Source organism: Narcine bancroftii, chromosome 5 (assembly GCF_036971445.1).
Source record: "Narcine bancroftii isolate sNarBan1 chromosome 5, sNarBan1.hap1, whole genome shotgun sequence".
Taxonomy (NCBI): Eukaryota; Metazoa; Chordata; class Chondrichthyes; order Torpediniformes; family Narcinidae; genus Narcine; species Narcine bancroftii.
Genome location: NC_091473.1, coordinates 137,150,463 through 137,170,726, shown reverse-complemented (window position 1 = coordinate 137,170,726; position 20,264 = coordinate 137,150,463). Strand labels below are relative to the sequence as shown.

General features: G+C 46.5%; 1 long non-coding RNA gene across 1 annotated transcript; it reads right to left on the bottom strand.

Annotated features, from left to right (window-relative positions):
• Window positions 1-285: 285 nt before the first annotated feature.
• LOC138764004 (uncharacterized) lies at window positions 286-15,624 on the bottom strand. Its single transcript, XR_011357957.1, has 4 exons — window positions 15,532-15,624; window positions 13,228-13,310; window positions 8,718-8,815; window positions 286-583 (listed from the first exon to the last, which is right to left on the bottom strand). It is a non-coding gene; the product is annotated as an uncharacterized lncRNA (long non-coding RNA).
• Between the last annotated feature and the right edge of the window lie 4,640 nt (window positions 15,625-20,264).

Genomic DNA, 20,264 nt, shown 5'->3' with positions numbered 1-20,264 from the left:
GGGGAGGGGCGGGGAGGGGCGGGGAGGGGAGGGGCGGGGAGGGGCGGGGAGGGGCGGGGAGGGGCGTGGAGGGGCGTGGAGGGGCGGGGAGGGGCGGGGAGGGGCGGGGAGGGGCGGGGAGGGGCGGGGAGGGGCGGGGAGGGGAGGGGAGGGGAGGGGAGGGGAGAGGAGGGGAGAGGAGGGGAGGAGGGGAGGAGGGGAGGGGAGGAGGGGAGGAGGGGAGGAGGGGAGGAGGGGAGGGGAGGAGGGGAGGGGAGGAGGGGAGGGGAGGAGGGGAGGGGAGGAGGGGAGGAGGGGAGGGGAGGAGGGGTGGGGAGGATGGGAGGGGAGGAGGGGAGGAGGGGAGGGGTGGAGGGGAGGGGAGGAGGGGAGGGGAGGGAGTAGAGGGGCTAGGGCAGGGGATAGGTTAAGTGGAAGGGGGAAAGGCAAGGGGAAGTGTAAGGGGAATGGTTGAAAATGGGGTGCTTGCTCGTGGAAGGGGAAGGAGGAGGGATTCAGGCCGTCATGGGATTGTCCATCCCTCTTCACTGCAAGGCCAGATGGTTGTAGACACCTGGCTCGTCTCCATAGTTTGCTCCTTCTCCTGGGAAGAGAAGCATGTGTTAATGACGAACTGTTTCCTGGACCTGACCACGTTGACTGAGGAGGATCCAAATCACTCCCCCCAATCCCCACACTTCAGCCTTTCCATTTCCACTCCTTTTGATCTGGTGTGTGTGAGTAACCCACGATCTTGTCTCTTCTTCTCAGGCTCCCCATCATCCAAAACCTTGTTCACCACTTCATGGCAGCAAGGTGTTGGACAAATCACGGACTAGTTGAGCCCCTTCAGCTGTTCCATCCGAACCTACCCCACAACAATATAACTCTTCCTTCCCTCACATGAATTTATATTCACGTACCTATCTTCGAGTCTTTTCAATATCCCTATTGTACCAGTTTTGACCATCACCACTTCAACGCATTCCAGGGACCCACTACACTGTTAAAAAAACATATCGCTCTCGTCTCCGCTAAACGTTTCTCCTCTCATCTTATTTAGGAGTCCTCTGGTATTCTTGCCCCAGAATAAATGTGTTGGTTGTCAACCCAATCTGTACCTCTCATCATCTCGTGGGCCTCTACTTCACTCACCTCTCATCCTTCTTTGGTGTCCAGAGAAATGCCCTAACTCTGCTAACCTTGCCTCATCAGACCTTTTCCAATCCAGCCACCATCCTTGTAAATCTCCTCTGCACTCTCTCCAAAGCTTCCACGTCCATCCTGTCATGAGGCAACCAGGAATGCACGCAACAGCCCAGTGTGGTCTGACTCAAGATTTAGAGTTCTGCAACTTTACTTCTCCGTTCTTGAACTCAATTCCCCTGATTAATGAAGGCCAGCACTCAATACTCCTCCTTAACTAACCTATCAATTTGCGCAGCAACCTTGGGAGATCTATGGAGATGGACCTTAACATTTCTCTGATCTGCCACACTGTTAATAATGCTGCCATTAACCACGAACTCTGCCCTCAAGTACAACCTTCAAAAGTGCATCACTTCACATTTCTCCAGATTGATCACCATCTGCCAATTCTCTATGACAACGTTCTACATTGTCCACAACACCACTACCTTTGATTCATCCGCTGATGTCCTCACCCTTCCACGCCCATCGACATTCATAAAAAAAAAACACACAGCAGGGGTCCCAGGACACTGGAGCATTGGCCTCCAGGCATCATATGTTGCATATCATCATATAACCATTTATGGAGTGGAAACAGGCCATGTTCCATCTACTACTACTCTCTCCTTTCTGCAGGCAAATGAATTCTGAATCCAAACAACCAAGGCTCCATGGATTCCATGCCTCAGGACGTACTGAATAAGGCCACTGTGGTGACCTAGCCCAAAACCTCAAAAAAATCCACGTGTAGCACCCTTTTACCTTCCTCAATTTCCTTCATCACCTCCTTGGAAAACTCAATCATGAACATGGGGCGAGCCCTAGGACTGCGGTGTGGAGGCTTCCCTAAACAAGGAAGGCACTGTTCAATGGAGGAGTAACAAGCCTCCACTCATTCTCCAGCCCTGGCCCACACAAAGACAGGAGTGGGGTTCCATTCACAGTCCAGTGACCCATCATCCATCTCAGCCATGTTAACGGCTCCACTCACCAGAAAGTCCCGGACCCTCCAAACTCTCCCTCTTTCCCTTTCCACTGCCCATCACACCCACCGCGCCCTCCTCCAGTCAGAGAGAAACTTTCGCTGTCCTGACCATCTCCCGCTTGCTTCCACCGATCCCCTCATAACCCCACCTTCTCCACCACCAGCATCCACCAATCACCTGCCAATGCCATCTCACCCGCCTCCTGTATCAACCAATCACCTGCCAGTCCCCTTTCCCTGTATCCGCAAATATCTAGACTGATATATCTAGGAACCAACTCGGGAGCAGGCCATTTTAGATTGGGTATTATGCAATGATAAGGGGATAATCAACACTCTAGTTGTGCGAGGCCCTTTGGGTAGGAGTGATCACAATATGATCGAATTCTCACTCGACATGGAGAGTGATGAAATTAAAACCGAGACTAAGGTCCTGAATTTAACTAAAGAGAATTATGATGGTATGAGACGGGAGTTGAGTAAGATTGATTTCGTGGTTTATGGGGGAGTTGACTGTGGATAGGCGATGGACAGCATTCACAGATCTAATCGAGAAATTGCAAAAATCGTTTATACCGGTTTGGCATAAAAATAAACCAAAAAAGGTGACTCTATATAACCACTTACAGCACAGAACAGGCCAGTTCAGCCCTACTAGTCAAGGCCTTAGCAAATCCCCACCCTCCTAGTCCCAGTGACCAGCACCCGGTCCATACCCCTCTAGTCCCCTCCTATTCATGTAACGCCAGTCTTTCCTTAAACGTAACCAATGATCCCGCCTCAACCACGTCTGTCGGAAGCTCATTCCACATCCCCACCACCCTTTGTATAATGAAATTTCCCCACATGTTCCCCTTAAAATTTTCCCCCTTCAATCTTCAACCATGCCCTCTCGTTTGAATCTCCCCCACTCTTAATTGAAAAAGCCTATCCACGTTTACTCTGTCTGTCCCTTTTAAAATCTTAAACACCTCTATCAAGTCCCCTCTCAATCTTCTACGCTCCAAAGAAAAAAGCCCCAGTCTGCAATACCTTTCCCTGTAACTCAAACCCTGAAATCCTGTCAACATTCTCGTGAACCTTCTCTGCACTCTCTCTATTTTGTTTATATATCTCCTATAATTTAGTGACCAAAACTGTACATAGTACTCCAAATTTGGCCTCAACAATGCCTTGTACAATTTCATCATAACCTCCCTACTCTTGAATTCAATACTCAAATTTATGAAGGCCAACATTCCAAATGCCTTCTTCACCACACCATCCACCTGAGTATCAGCCTTGAGGTTACTATTTACCAGAACTCCTAAATCCCTTTGTTGCTCTGCACGCCTCAATTGTCGACCATTCAATGTATATGACCTATTTAAATTTGCCTTTCCAAAATGCAGCACCTCACATTTATCTGTATTAAATTCCATCAGCCATTTCTCAGCCCACACCTCCAGCCTTCCTAAATCACCTTTTAATCTACGGTAATCCACCTCACTGTCCACAACACCACCGACCGTTGTGTCATCCGCAAACTTGCTTATCCAATTCTCCACCCCTACATCCAGATCGTTAATATATTTAACAAATAATAGTGGACCCAGGACCGAACCCTGAGGAACTCCACTAGTCACCGGCCTCAAATTGGACAAACAATTTTCTACCACGACTCTTTGACACCTCCCATCCAACCATTGCTGAATCCATTTCACTTCCACCTTATTTATACCTAATGCCTCTACCTTTTTTCCTAACCTCCTGTGGGGAACTTTGTCAAAAGCTTTACTAAAGTCCAAATAGACAACATCCACAGCTTTCCCTTCATCAACCATTTTTGTAACCCCCTCGAAGAACTCAAAATGTTTTGTCAAGCATGATCTACCCCTGACAAAACCATGCTGATTACTCCCTCGCAATCCCTGAACCTCCAAATAATTGTAAATACCATCGCTCAGAACACTTTCCATCAACTTGCCCACCACAGATGTCAGACTCACAGGCCTAGAATTCCCAGGTTTACATTTAGACCCTTTCTTAAACAGCGGAACAACATGCACCACCCTCCAATCCTTTGGCACCACCCCCGTGGCCAGTGACATCCTAAATATCTCTGTTAATGGCCCCACTAACCGTCCACTAGTCTCCCTGAGTGTCCTAGGGAATATTTTGTCCGGTCCAGGAGATTTATCCACCTTTATCTTTTTTAACACAGCCATCAATACCTCCTCGGTTATCCTTATATGCTTCATGACCTCCCCACGATTCTTCTTTACTTCAACTGGTTCAACATTTTTTTCCTGAGTGAATACCGAGGCAAAGAAATCATTCAAAATTTGCCCCATTTCCTCTGACTTCTCACTCAGCCTACCCTCGCTATCTACAAGGGGACCAATTTTATCCCTCACTAATCTTTTACTTTTAATGTACTTATAGAAACCCTTTGAATTTATTTTTACTCTGTCAGCCAAAACCTCTTCATGCCTTTTTTTGGCCTTCTAATTTCTTTCTTAAGATTCCTTCTACACTCCTTGTAGTCCTCCTTCAACTTCTCAGCTCCCTGCTCTTTATACCTCTTGTACACCTCCCTTTTTCTCCTAACCAAATTTCCAATATTCCTCGAAAACCAAGCCTCCCTCTGACTTCCAGCCTTTCCTTTGATCCACACTGTAAAATAACTACGCTGTACCCTCAAAATTTCTTACTTGTATATCCTCCATTTTTCATTTACATCCATACCTGAAAATATCCTGTCCTGCTCAATACGCCCCAAATCCCTTCTTATTCCTTCAAAATTTGCTCTTTTCCAATCCAGAACCTCAACTGATCTATCACATCTAAAACAAATGTATCCAGGAATATTAAGATGCCAGTTGCAATATCGTGACCCCAAGTATCTGTCCATGCTCTCAGCTCATCTACCTTGTTCACTATGCTTCTTGCATTAAAATATATGCATCTCAGAGAATGACCCTCACATATTTTCTCTTTTTTACCTTCTACCCTAATCTCCATCCTACCTTTCTTATCTTTTTTATTCCTAGCTAGGTGGCCATACTCCCTGGACACTGCTCTCACACTCTGTTCCCGACCCCCCTGCCAAACTAGTTTAAACCTTCCCCCACAGCTCTAGCAAATCTGCTTGCCAGCACATTGGTCCCCCTCCAGTTCAAGTGGAGTCCGTCCCTCTTGTAACAGTTCCGACATTCCCCAGAAGAGATCCCAATGATCCAGAAATCTTATCCCTTTCACCCTGCATCATCTCTTTAGCAACGCATTCAACCTCCACATCCTCCTATTTCTACCCTCACTAGCTTGTGGCACGGGCAGCAATCCAGAGATTACTACCTTGGAGGTCCTGTTTTTTAACTTCCTACCTAATTCCACATAATCCTGGTTCAGGACCTCATCCCCACTTCTAACTAAGTCATTGGTCCCCACATGGACCATGACTTCTGGCTGTTCTCCTTCCCCTTGCAGAATGCAATGTACTCGATCAGAGATATCCCTGACCCTGGCACCAGGGAGGCAACAAACCAACCTGGATCCCCGATCTCATCCCACAAACCTTCTATCTGTCCCTCTGACTAATGAATCCCCAAGTACAAGAATCCTATCCTTATCCTTCTTTCCGATCTGAACCTCAGGGGCAGCCCCTGTGCCAGCGACCTGACACCCACGAATCGTCCCTGATAGGCTGTTCAACCCAGCAGTATCCAAAGCCAAATACATGTTGCTGAGGGGCACTTCCACAGGGGTACTCTGCACTGGCGCTCTCCCTCCTTTCCTCACAGTCACCCAATTCCCTGACTCCTGCCTTCTAGGGGTGACTGTCTCCCTGTAACTCCTCTCTATCACTGCCTCTGCTTCCCTTATGATCCTCAGTTCATCCATTTGCAGCTCAAGCTCCCGAACACGGTCACTCATTATATACAATAGGATGCACCTTTTGCAGATGAAGTCATCAGGAACAGCTGTGCAGTCTCTGATTTCCCACATCCCACAATTGGAACACTTAACTACCCCAACTGACTCCATTTCCTCCTTTCTTACCATAACACCCTTGACTAATAAGTTACTTCTTAGCCCCTACTCACCGAAGTCCCTCAAGCCAAAGTCCCTACTCCTTCACTGGGCCACTCCTCGAGCCAAAGTCCCCACTCCTTCACTGGGCCACTCACTCACTTCGACGCTCCACGCTGGCAGCTCCCTCCTTTTCTACTCCTTTTATTAGCCCCTTACCAATTAACCCCAATTAACTCCCGGCTCCTCCTCCTGCTCCTCCTCTCACCTGACACCAGGCACTGACTCACTGTCTCCTCCGACCCCAAGTCTGACCTGACCGTGGATAACAAGGGAAATTGGAGACAGTATTAGGTCCAAAGAGAGAGCATATCCATTGGCCAAAAAAATTACCACAGCCAAACAGTGGGAGCAGTTCAAGATGCATCAAAGGAGGACAAAGGGATTAATCAAGAGAGCAAAAATAAATTACGAAAGTAAGCTTGCAGCAAATATAAAAACCGACTGCAAAAGCTTTTATAAATATGTCAAGAGGAAAAGATTGGTGAAATCCAGAGTAGGTCCTTTGCAGTCGGAATCAGGGAATATCTAATGGGGAATAAGGAAATGGCAGACCAATTAAAATCTTACTTTAGTTCTATTTTTACAAGAGAGGATACAAATAACCTCCCAAGGATGTTGGGAAGCATAGAGAATAATGCAAGTGAGGAACTGAAAGAAATCAGTATCTCTAAGGACATGGTCTTGGGGAAATTGATGGGACTGAACGCAGATAAATCCCAAGGGCCCGATAATCTACATCCTAGGGTACTTAAGGAAGTGAACATTCAGATAGCAGATGCTTTAAGAATTATTTTCCAGAACTCAATAGACTCAGGATCAGTACCCATGGATTGGAGGGTAGCTAATGTTACCCAACTATTTAAAAATTGGAATAGAGAAAACGCAGGGAATTATAGGGCTGTGAGCCTGACATCAGTAGTGGGCAAAATGATGGAATCCATTATTAAGGATGTAATAGCGGAGCATATGACTAGCAGAGAAGGGATCGGACGGAGTCAACATGGATTTACAAAAGGTAAATCGCGCTAAACAAATCTATTGGAAATCTTCGAGATTGTGACAGGTAAAATAAATGGGGGAGAGCCAGTGGATGTGGTCTACCTGGACTTCCAAAAGGCCTTCGATAAGGTCCCGCATAAACCACTGGCTTCCAAAATCAAGGCTCATGGGATTGGGGGCAAAGTATTGATGTGGTTGAGAACTGTCTGGCAGGTAGAAGACAGAGAGTTGGGATAAATGGCTCGTTTTCTGAGTGGCAGGCGGTGACCACTGGGGTGCCACGGGGATCTGTACTGGGACCCCAGCTGTTCACAATTTACATTAATGATTCAGATAAGGGGATTGGATGTAATATCTCCAAATTTGCAGATGACACTAAGCTAGGAGGGGTTGTGTGCACGGAAGAGGGGGTCAGGAAGCTCCAGTGTTATTTGGATAAATTGAGGGACTGGGCAGATCCATGGCAAATGCACTACAATGTGGATAAATGTGAGGTGATCCACTTTGGTGATACAAACCGCAGGGCAGATTACTATTTGAATGGCAATAGATTAAGAGATGGGGAAGTGCAGAGAGACCTAGGGGTACTTGTACACCAGTCTCTGAAGGCGAGCATGCAAGTACAGCAGGCAGTTAAAAAGGCAAATGCTATGTTGGCCTTCATATAAAGAGTGTTTGAGTATAGGAACAAGGATACCTTACTGCAGCTGTACAGGGCCTTGGTGAGACCCCACCTGGAGTATTGTGTGCAGTTTTGGTCACCTTATCTAAGGAAAGAAGTTCTTGCAATGGAGGGAGTGCAGAGGCGATTCACCAGGCTGATACCTGGAATGGCAGGAATGACTTATGAGGAAAGATTGCGCAAATTGGGATTGTACTCGCTGGAGTTTAGAAGATTGAGAGGGGATCTCATAGAGACATATAAAATTCTGGCAGGACAGGACAGAATGGATGCAGATTGGATGTTTCCAAGGATGGGAAAATCCAGAACCCGGGGCCATGTTTTGAGGATAATAGGCAAACCATTTAGGGCCGAGATGAGGACGAATTTCTTTACCCAAAGGGTGGTGAATCTGTGGAATTCATTGCCACCCAGGGCAGTAGAGGCAGGTTCATTAAATATATTTAAGAGGGAATTAGATCTATTTCTTCAGTATAAGTGTATTAAAGGTTACAAAGAGAAGGCGGGGACGGGGTACTGAACTTAAAGATCAGCCATGATTTTGTTGAATGGCGGAGCAGGCTCGAAGGGTCGAATGACCTACTCCTGCTCCGATGTTTCTATGTTTCTATCCTGACAGTTCCCTTCCCCTTCCACCTGTCTTCACCAAGCACCTCGCTTTTCTTTTCCCACATATATCCACCAATCAGCTCTCTCACCCTCTCCCACCTTCTGCTGCAGGTCTCATCTGGACGGGCAGGACTGGGTGAAGGGTAGGGTGAGGTTGGGTCTGACCCACCCCACCACTCCTGACTCAACATTGCTTACCTTGATCATCTTCACCAGCTGCTCCACCCCACTGTCCCTGGGGAAGATGAGCTGTCCCAATAACAGCTCAGCCAACACACAGCCAGCTGAATAGATATCTGCAAGAGAGGGAAGGCCTGGAGTCAATGTCACAGGGTACCGAGGTTCGTGAGAGATGGTGGAGTTGAGTGTGGGTACTGTCCCATTGAACAACCCGGCGTCAGACACAGGGTGAAGCTCTGAGATGTGCAGAGCAACAAAGACAGTACCCCGCTTCCGCATGCTCTCCGTAATCTTCAATACCCTTATACATAAGAAATAGATCTAATTCCCTCTTAAATATATTTAATGACACACTCTGAGGCACCTCACCCTCCCTCTCCCTCGTACTTCTTACCCTATATAACCATATAACCACTTACAACACAGAACAGGCCAGTTCGGCCCTACTAGTCCATGCCGTAGCAAATCCCCACCCTCCTAGTCCCACTGACCAGCATCCGGTCCATACCCCTCCAGTCCTCTCCTATCCATGTAATGATCCAGTCTTTCCTTAAACGTAACCAATGATCCCGCCTCAACCACGTCTATAGGAAGCTCATTCCACATCCCCACAACCCTCTGCGTAAAGAATTTTCCACTCATGTTCCCCGTATAATTATCCTTCAATCTTAAACCGTCCTCGAGTTTGAATCTCCCACTTTCTTAATTGAAAAAGCCTATCCACATTTACTCTGTCTGTCCCTTTTAAAATCTTAAACACCTCTATGAAGTCGCCCCTCAATCTTCTACGCTCCAGAGACAAAAGCCCCAGTTTGCACAACCTTTCCCTGTAAATCAAACCTTGAAATCCTGTCAACATTCTCATGAACCTTCTCTGCACTCTCTCTATTTTGTTTATATCTTTCCTATAATTTGGTGACCAAAACTGTACACAGTACTCCAAATTTGGCCTCACCAATGCCTTGTACAATTTCACCATAACCTCCCTACTCTTGAATTCAATACTCCAATTTATGAAGGCCAACATTCCAAATGACTTCTTCACCACACCATCTACCTGAATATCAGCCTTTGAGGGTACTATTTACCATAACTCCTAAATCCCTTTGTTGCTCTGCACGCCTCAATTGTCGACCATTCAATGTATATGACCTATTTAAATTTGCCTTTCCAAAATGCAGCACCTCACATTTATCTGATTTAAATTCCATCAGCCATTTCTCAGCCCACACCTCCAGCCTTCCTAAATCACCTTTTAATCTACGGTAATCTACCTCACTGTCCACAACACCACCGACCTTTGTGTCATCCGCAAACTTGCTTATCCAATTCTCCACCCCTACATCCAGATCGTTTATATATATAACAAATAATAGTGGACCCAGGATAGAACCCTGAGGAACTCCACTAGTCACCGGCCTCCAATTGGACAAACAATTTTCTACCACGACTCTCTGACACCTCCCATCCAACCATTGCTGAATCCATTTCACTACCACCTTCTTTATACTTTATGCCTCTACCTTTCTTCCTAACCTCCTGTGGGGAACTTTTTCAAAAGCTTTACTAAAGTCCAAATAGACAACATCCACAACTTTCCCTTCATCAAACTTTTCTGTAACCCCCTCGAAGAACTCAAAATGTTTTGTCAAGCATGATCTACCCCTGACAAAACCATGCTGATTACTCCCTATCAATCCCTGTACCTCCAAAAATTTGTAAATACCATCCCTCAGAACACTTTCCATCAACTTGCCCATCACAGACGTCAGACATACAGGCCTATAATTCCTAGGTTTGCATTTGGACCCTTTCTTAAACAGAGGAACAACATGCGCCACCCTCCAATCCTTTGGCACCACCCCCGTGGCCAGTGACATCCTAAATATCTCTGTTAATGGCCCCACTAACCGTCCACTAGCCTCACTGAGTGTCCTAGGGAATATTTTGTCCGGTCCGGGAGATTTATCCACCTTTATCTTTTTTAACACAGCCATCACTACCTCCTCGGTTATCCATATATGCTTCATGACGACCCCACTATTCTTCTTAACTTCAACTGGTTCAACATTTTTTTCCTGAGTGAATACCGAGGCAAAGAAATCATTCAAAATTTCCCCCATTTCCTCTGACTTCTCACTCAGCCTACTCTCGCTATCTACAAGGGGACCAATTTTATCCCTCACTAATCTTTTACTTTTAATGTACTTATAGAAACCCTTTGGATTTATTTTTACTCTGTCAGCCAAAACCTCTTCATGCCTTTTTTTGGCCTTTCTAATTTTTTTCTTAAGATTCCTTCTACACTCCTTGTAGTCCTCCTTCAACTTCTCAGCTCCCTGCTCTTTATACCTCTTGTACACCTCCCTTTTTCTCCTAACCAAATTTCCAATATTCCTCAAAAACCAAGCCTCCCTATGACTTCCAGCCTTTCCTTTGATCCACACTGGGACATAACTACTCTGTACCCTCAAAATTTCTTATTTGAATATCCTCCATTTTTCATTAACATCCTTACCTGAAAATATCCTGTCCCACTCAATACTCCCCAAATCCCTTCTTATTCCTTCGAAATTTGCTCTTTTCCAATCCAGAACCTCAACTGATCTATCACATCTAAAACAAATGTATCCAGGAATATTAAGGTGCCAGTTGCAATATCATGACCCCAAGTATCTGTCCATGCTCTCAGCTCATCTACCTTGTTCACTTTGCTTCTTGCATTAAAATATATGCATCTCAGAGAATGACCCTCACATATATTCTCTTTTTTACATTCTACCCTTATCTCCATCCTACCTTTCTTATCTTTTTTATTCCTATCTAGGAGGCCATACTCCCTGGACACTGCTTTCACACTCTGTACCCCACCCCCCTGCCAAACTAGTTTAAACCATCCCCCACAGCTCTAGCAAATCTGCTTGCCAGCACATTGGTCCCCCTGCAGTTCAAGTGGAGTCCGTCCCTCTTTTACAGGTCGGACCTTCCCCAGAAGAGATCCCAATGATCCAGAAATCTTATCCCTTGCCCCCTGCACAATCTCATTAGCCACGCATTCATCCTCCACATCCTCCTATTTCTACCCTCACTAGCTCGTGGCACGGGCAGCAATCCAGAAATTACTACCTTGGAGGTCCTGTTTTTTAACTTCCTACCAAATTCTACATAATCCTGTTTCAGGACCTCATCCCCACTTTTAAGTAAGTCATAGGTCCCCACATGGACCACGACTTCCGGCTGTTCTCCTTCCCCTTGCAGAATGCAATGTACTCGATCAGAGATATCCCTGACCCTGGCACCAGGGAGGCAACATACCAACCTGGATCCCCGATCTCATCCCACAAACCTTCTATCTGTCCCTCTGACTAATGAATCCCCAACTACAAGAATCCTATCCTTATCCTTCTTTCCCTTCTGAATCTCAGGGGAAGCCCAGTGTCAGACACCTGACCCCCACGACTCGTCCCTGATAAGCTGTTCCCCACAGCAGTATCCAAAGCCAAATACATGTTGCTGAGGGGCAATTCCACAGGGGTACTCTGCACTGGCGCCCTCCCTCCTTTCCTCACAGACACCCAATTCCCTGACTCCTGCCTTCTAGGGGTGACTGTCTCCCTGTAACTCCTCTCTATCACTGCCTCTTCTTCCCTTATGATCCTCAGTTCATCCATTTGCAGCTCAAGCTCCCCAACACGGTCACTCATGATATACAATTGGATGCACCTTTTGCACATGTAGTCATCAGGAACAGCTGTGCAGTCTCTGATTTCCAACATCCCACAATTGGAGCACTTAACTACCCCAACTGACTCCATTTCCTCCTTTCTTACTATAATACCCTTGACTAATAAGTTCCTTCTTAGACCCTGCTCACCGAAGTCCCTCGAGCCAAAGTCCCTACTCCTTCACTGGGCCACTCCTCAAGCCAAAGTCCCCACTCCTTCACTGGGCCACTCCTCGAGCCAAAGTCCCCACTCCTTCACTGGGCCACTCCTCGAGCCAAAGTCCCCACTCCTTCACTGGGCCGCTCCACGAGCCAAAGTCCCCATTCCTTCACTGGGCCACTCCTTGAGCCAAAGTCCCCACTCCTTCACTGGGCCACTCGTCGAGCCAAATTCCCCACTCCTTCACTGGGCCACTCCTCGAGCCAAAGTCCCCACTCCTTCACTGGGCCACTCCTCGAGCCAAAGTCCCCACTCCTTCACTGGGCCACTCCTCGAGCCAAAGTCCCCACTCATTCACTGGGCCACTCCTCGAGCCAAAGTCCCCACTCCTTCACTGGGCCACTCCTCGAGCCAAAGTCCCCACTCCTTCACTGGGCCACTCACTCACTTCGACGCTCCACGCTGGCCGCTCCCTCCTTTTCTACTCCTTTTATTAGCCCCTTACCAATTAACCCCAATTAACTCCAAGCTCCTCCTTCTCCTCCTCTCACCCGACACCAGGCACTGACTCACTGTCTCCTCCAAACCCGAGTCTGACCTGCCTGAGCCCAAGTCCCGGTAAGTGCAGCTTTTATTTGACTCACCCTCTGATTCTGTCTCTTGGCTCCTCCTCCTCTCACCTGACACCAGGCACTGACTCACTGTCTCCTCCGACCCCAAGTCTGACCTGACCGCGGATAACAAGGGAAATTGGAGACAATATTAGGTCCAAAGAGAGAGCATATCAATTGGCCAAAAAAATTACCACAACCGAAGACTGGGATCAGTTCCAGATGCATCAAAGGAGGACAAAGGGATTAATCAAGAGAGCAAAAATAAATTACGAATGGAAGCTTGCGGAAAATATAAAAACCGACTGCAAAAGCTTTTATAAATATGTCAAGAGGAAAAGATTGTGAAATCCAGAGTAGGTCCTTTGCAGTCGGAATCAGGGAATATCTAATGGGGAATTAGGAAATGGCAGACCAATTAAAATCTTACTTTAGTTCTGTTTTTACAAGAGAGGATACAAATAACCTCCCAAGGATGTTGGGAAACATAGAGACTAATGCAAGGGAGTAACTGAAAGAAATCAGTATATCTAAGGACATGGTCTTGGGGAAATTGATGGGATTGAAGGCCCATAAATCCCAAGGGCCTGATAATCTACATCTTAGGGTACTTAAGGAAGTGGCCATTCAGATAGCAGATGCTTTAAGAATTATTTTCCAGAACTCGATAGACTCAGGATCAGTACCCATGAATTGGAGGGTCGCTAATGTTACCCCACTATTTAAAAATTGGGGTAGAGAAAAAGCGGGGAATTATATGCGGGTGAGCCTGACATCAGTAGTGGGCAAAATGATGGAATCCATTATTAAGGATGAAATAGCGGAGCATATGACTAGCAGAGAAGGGAATGGAGGGAGTCAACATGGATTTACAAAAGGTAAATCGTGCTTGACAAATCTATTGGAAATCTTTCAGATGGTGACAGGTAAAATAAATGGGGGAGAGCCAGGGGATGTGGTCTACCGGGACTTCCAAAGGCCTTCGATAAGGTCCCGCATAAACAACTGGCTTCCAAAATCAAGGCTCATGGGATTGGGGGCAAAGTATTGATGTGGATTGAGAACTGTCTGGCAGGTAGAAGACAGAGAGTTGGGATAAATGGCTCGTTTTCTGAGTGGAACCACGGAGACCAGTGGGGTGCCACAGGGATCTGTGCTGGGACCCCATCTGTTCACAATTTACATTAATTATCTGGATGAGGGGATTGGATGTAATATCTCCAAATTTGCAGATGACACTAAGCTAGGAGGGGTTGTGTGCACGGAAGAGGGGGTGAGGAAGCTCCAGTGTGATTTGGATAAATTGAGGGACTGGGCAGATCCATGGCAAATGCACTACAATGTGGTTAAATGTGAGGTTATCCACTTTGGTAATACAAACCGGAGGGCAGATTACTATTTGAATGGCAATAGATTAAGAGATGGGGAAGTGCAGAGAGACCTAGGGGCACTTGTACACCAGTCTCTGAAGGCGAGCATGCAGGTAGTGCAGGCGGTTAAAAAGGCAAATGGTATTATGTCCTTCATATAAAGAGTGTTTGAGTATAGGAACAAGGATAACTTACTGCAGCTGTACAGGGCCTTGGTGAGACCCCACCTGGAGTATTGTGTGCAGTTTTGGTCACCTTATCTAAGGAAGGAAGTTCTTGCAATGGAGGGAGTGCAGAGGCGATTCACCAGGGTGATACCTGGAATGGCAGGAATGACTTATGAGGAAAGATTGCGCAAATTGGGATTGTACTCGCTGGAGTTTAGAAGATTGACAGGGGATCTCATAGAGACGTATAAAATTCTGGCAGGACTGGACAGAATGGATGCAGATGGGATGTTCCCAAGGATGGGAAAATCCAGAACCCGGGGCCATGGTTTGAGGATAATTGGCAAACCATTTAGGAACTTCTTGACCCAGAGGGTGGTGAATCTGTGGAATTCATTGCAACAGAGGGCAGTGGAGGTAGGTTCATTAAATATATTTAAGAGGGAATTACATCTATTTCTTAAGTATAAGGTTATTAAAGGTTACGGAGAGAAGGCGGGGACGTGGCACTGAATTTAAGATCAGACATGATTTCGTTGAATGGCAGAGCAGGCTCGAAGGGTCGAATGACCTACTCCTGCTCCTATGTTTCTATATTTCTATCCTGACAGTTCCCTCACCCTTCCACCTGTATTCACCAAGCACCTCGCATGTCACTTCCCACATATATCCACCAATCAGCTCTCTCACCCTCTCCCACCTTCTGCTGCGGGTCTCATCTGGACGGGCAGGACTGGGTGTAGGGTAGGGTGAGGTTGGGTCTGACCCACCCCCAGCACTCCTGATTCAACATTGCTTACCTTGGTCGTCTGCACCAGCTGCTCCACCCCACTGTCCCTGGGGAAGATTAGCTGTCCCAATAACAGCTCAGCCAACACACAGCCAGCTGAATAGATATCTGCAAGAGAGGGAAGGCCTGGAGTCAATGTCACAGGGTGCCGAGGGACGTGAGAGATGGTGTAGTTGAGTGTGGGGACTGTCCAATTGAACAACCCGGGGGGGTGAGACACAGGGTGAAGCTCCCTCTGCACCGTCATATGCACATCACCCTCCCTTGCCCTGGTACCTCTCCCTCCCTCTCCATAGTCCTTCATACCCTATATAACCATATAACCCCTTACAGCACAGAACAGGCCAGTTCAGCACTACTAGTCCATGCCATAACAAATCCCCACCCTCCTAGTCCCACTGAGCAGCGCCTGGTCCATACCCCTACAATCCTCTCCTATCCATGTAACTCTCTAGACTTTCCTTAAATGTAACCAATGATCCAGCACCAACTCCGGCTCTGTCTGGGGAAATAGGTCAAATTTCTTCCAAAGTCTCCCCCAATCTTAATTGAAATAGCCTATCCACGTTTACTCTGTCTGTCCCTTTTAAAAACTTAAACACCTCTATCAAGTCCCCTCTCAATCTTATACACTCCAGAGAATAAAGCCCCAGTCTGCATAACCTTTCCCTGTAACTCAGACCCTGAAATCCTGTCAACATTCTCGTGAACCTTCTCTGCACTCTCTCTATTTTGTTTATTTCTTTCCTATAATTTTGTGACCAAAATTGTACACAGTACTCCAAATTTGGCCTTACCAATGCCTTGTACAATTTCATCATAACCTCCCTACTCTTGAATTCAATACTCCGATTTATGAAGGCCAACATTCCAAATGCCTTCGTCACCACACCTTCTATCTGAGTATCAGCCCTGAGGGTACTATTTACCATCACTCCTAAATCCCTTTGTTGCTCTGCACATCTCAATAGCCTACCATTTAATGTATTTGACCTATTTAGATTTGCTTCCACTCTCTGGCACCTCTATCTCTGGCACCTCTCTCATCCTCCACCTCTCTGGCACCTCTTTCTCTGGCATATCCCTCATCCCTCTCTATGTCACATCTCTCCCTCGGATAACTCTGCCTCAATCTATCTCTTTCCACCTTGGATGAAGCTTTCTCTATTTTACATGAGTACACTCAACACGCACCCCTCCCTCCCTATTTGGGACATCACCATCTCAGTCATCATGGGATACTCTCTCCATCTCAATCTCTATGCCCAACACCCCCCAACCCGTGACATCAACTTCTTCCCTACGGGATAACCCTCTCTCTCTGTGCTGGACAGTTCTGCCTTTTTGCCTCAAGTGACAGGGCTGCCTTCCTAAACTCTGGTTTATTACTCACCGATATTCGAGATGTCGTCAGGAGCTCTAAAGATGAGCTCTGGTGCTCGATAATACTGGGGCCAATCAAATCTATGTGGTGGAAAGCAGGGGTGGATCAATCGAAAATAGCACCTATGGCAGTGGTGGCCATCCTCTTGCAAGAGCAGGGCTTGATGGTGGCCATATTATCTATACAGATCGAGAGGAAATACTGAGCGTTTGTGTTCTTTGTACCTTTGATAGTGCCCCCACCCCCACACATCCAGTGCCGGCCAAGTCATCCCACCCCCCCAACAACACACCGTTAAACTGTCGGAAATCCATGCCTGGGGGTCGATGAGGGATCAAACGTTCCATGAAGGGGTTGATGGTCTAAAAAATTTGGGGATGTCCTTGAGACACACCAAGAGTCATAGCCTCCAGTCAGAGAGCCAGTCATCCACAACCACCCTCTGGTTTCTCCCACAAAGATAATGCTGAAACCAATTTACGCATCACCTGAAATACCAAGCAACTGAACCTTCCTCCCATGTGGGAACATCTTAAATGCTTTACTCAAGTCCATGTAGACAAGTCTTTTCTTCATCAATGTTCCTAGTATGTGCACAAAGCCGTGTTGGCTGGTCCTTATTTGTCCCTAACTGTCAAAATACTTCTATATCCAATCTCTTAGAGCACCTTCTAATGACTTGTTTACTCCTGATTTTAGGCTCACCGGCCTATCATTTCCTAGGTTATTTTTGGAGCCTCTTTTTAAACAACGGGACAAGATGAGCTCCCCTCCAATCCTCTGGCACCTCACCTGTGGCTAAGGATGTTATTATATCTATCTGCCAGGGCGTTTGCAATTTCTGCCCCAGCCTCCCTCAAATTCCAAGGCAACTGGGGATTTATCCCCCTTTATTCACTTTAATACTACAAGCACTTCCTCCTCTTTATCTAGGTTCCCTGACCTCACTGCTTATATGCCTCGCTCCCCTAGACTCTGTGCCAGTTTCCTGAATAAAAAGAGATTTAAGAAAAATCTAGAAGATCTCCCCCATCTCTTGTAGCTTCATACATAAGTGATCACACTGATCTACAAGAGGACCAATTTTGTCCCTCCAGATTTCCCTATTAATTTGGTCCTGCATTTTTTAATCCTCCTCTCAAGATCCTCATTTGCTCCTTGTTGCCTGTACCAGCTGTACACCACTCTCTTCTTTGGAAAATCAAGGTTCCCTCTGCGTCGTAACTTTGCCTTTAATCTTCACATGCAGACCTTGTGTTTCCACTTTGAAAGCCTCCCACTGACTGAACTCATTTGCCTGAGAACAACCTGTCCCAATCCATGCATTCTAGACCCTTTCTCATTTCCTCAAACTTTCGCTTTCTCCAATTTAGAATCTCAACCCGAAGACCAGACCAATCCATCTCCATAATAAACTTGAAACAAATGGCCTGATCATCACTGGACCCAAAATATTCCCCTCCATATATATATGTCCCGTCTTGTCTTGTTTGACAATAGGTGATCCAGTACTGCATTCTCTCTGGTTGGTACCTCTATATATCGATTGAAAAACTTTCCTGGACACATTTGACAGACTCCAAGCCATCAGTCCCAGTCAATATGTGGAAAGTTCAAATCTACTATTCCACCCTTATGTTTGGAGCATAGGAACATAGTAAGTAGGAACAGGAGTAGGCCAAAAATGGCCCATCAATCCTGCTCCACCATTCAATACGATCATGGCTGATCCAATTTATGACCCAACTCCACCTACCTGCCTTCTCCCCATATCCCCTAATTCCTCTATCATTTAAAAATTTATCTACCTGAATTTTAAATATCTTTAATGAGGCAGCCTCAACCACTTCCCTGGTTAGAGCATTCCAAACATGCACTGCACTCTGGGAAAAACTATTTTTCCTCATCTCTGTGCTAAATCTACTCCCCCGAATCTTGAGGCTGTGTTCTCTCATTTTAGTTTCCCCAGCCAGCTCAAAAAACCTTCCTACATCTATCCTATCCATACCCTTCATAATCCTAAATGTTTCTATAAGATCTCCTCTCATTCTTCTGAACTCGAGCGAAAACAATCCTCGACGATTTAATCTTTCCTGCAACTCTCTGCTATTTTCTCCAGATTTGCTCCTCTAATTCTCATTTACTGATGGGCAGTCTATAATACAAGCCCATGAGTGTGGTTATCCCTTTCCCATTTAACAATTCCACCCACAGAGCCTCAATAGACAAGCCCGAGGGTCTGTCCTGTCTGAGCACTGCAATAATATTTCATCTGATGTAACGCCACTCCTCTCCCTTTCATTCCTCTCCCTCTATCACATCGGAAACCACTGAAACGTCGTGCTGCCAGTACTGGGCTTCCTCCCACCAAGCCTTACTAATGGCTACAGTTTCAAAATTCTATGTGCCAATCCATGCTCTAAACATCTGCCTTTCTGACAATACCCCTTTCAGTGAAACAGATACACCTGAGAACATTTCCACCAGATACAACCGTTTGATTTCTGAATTGACACAGTCTGGACATCATCTTTTCCCTCCTCCACTCCCCTATCTGCTCTGTTTGTCTGGTTCCAATCTCCTTGCAAATCTAGATTAAACATCACCCAACCCCCACCCCACCAGAGGAACACTAGCAAATCTTCCTGCAAGAATAATCATCTCCCTTAACTTCAGATTAACCGTCCATCAGAACAGGTTCCAACTTCCCTGGAAGACCGCGTCAAATTTGAAACTGGGGTTAGTGGCACCATTAATAGCCCCGGGTGGGCGAACTAGGCTAGTCTGGTCACACTGTGTCTTGGTGCAGGATCGTTCGCCAAGAGGTGGCACGGTTAGTGTTGCGGTAAGTGCAATGGTGTTACAGAGCCAATGATCGGGGTATGAATCCAGCACTGTCTCCCTGGCTTTACGTGGGTTTCCATCAGCTGCATAGTTACTTCCCACCCTTCAAAAACACATCAGGGGGGTAGGTCAATTGGGTGTAATTTGGTCGCAGGGGTTTATTTGATGAAAGGACCTGTGTTCATGCTGCATGTCTAAATTTAAATTTCAGGCTGTCCCATTGCTGAAAAACTGTTCTTCCCCCTCACCTTGAATCTTTTGCCCTGCAAGACCTTCGTGATGTTTATTAGCTCTCCACCACCCACCAGCCAGGCCTCGTACACCACACCGAAAGACCCACTGCCGATAATTTAAACATCTGCGTAGGGCACCTCCTTGATCCAGTGTGGCCACCACTCTTGTGGCCTTGTTGCTATCTCCTGTGGGGCAGTTGCAGTAGCATTTACACACCCAGAGAGCACAGAACTGGCCATTTGTCCAACATGGTGTCTATCCTTCCCTCGAACTTTCTTCCA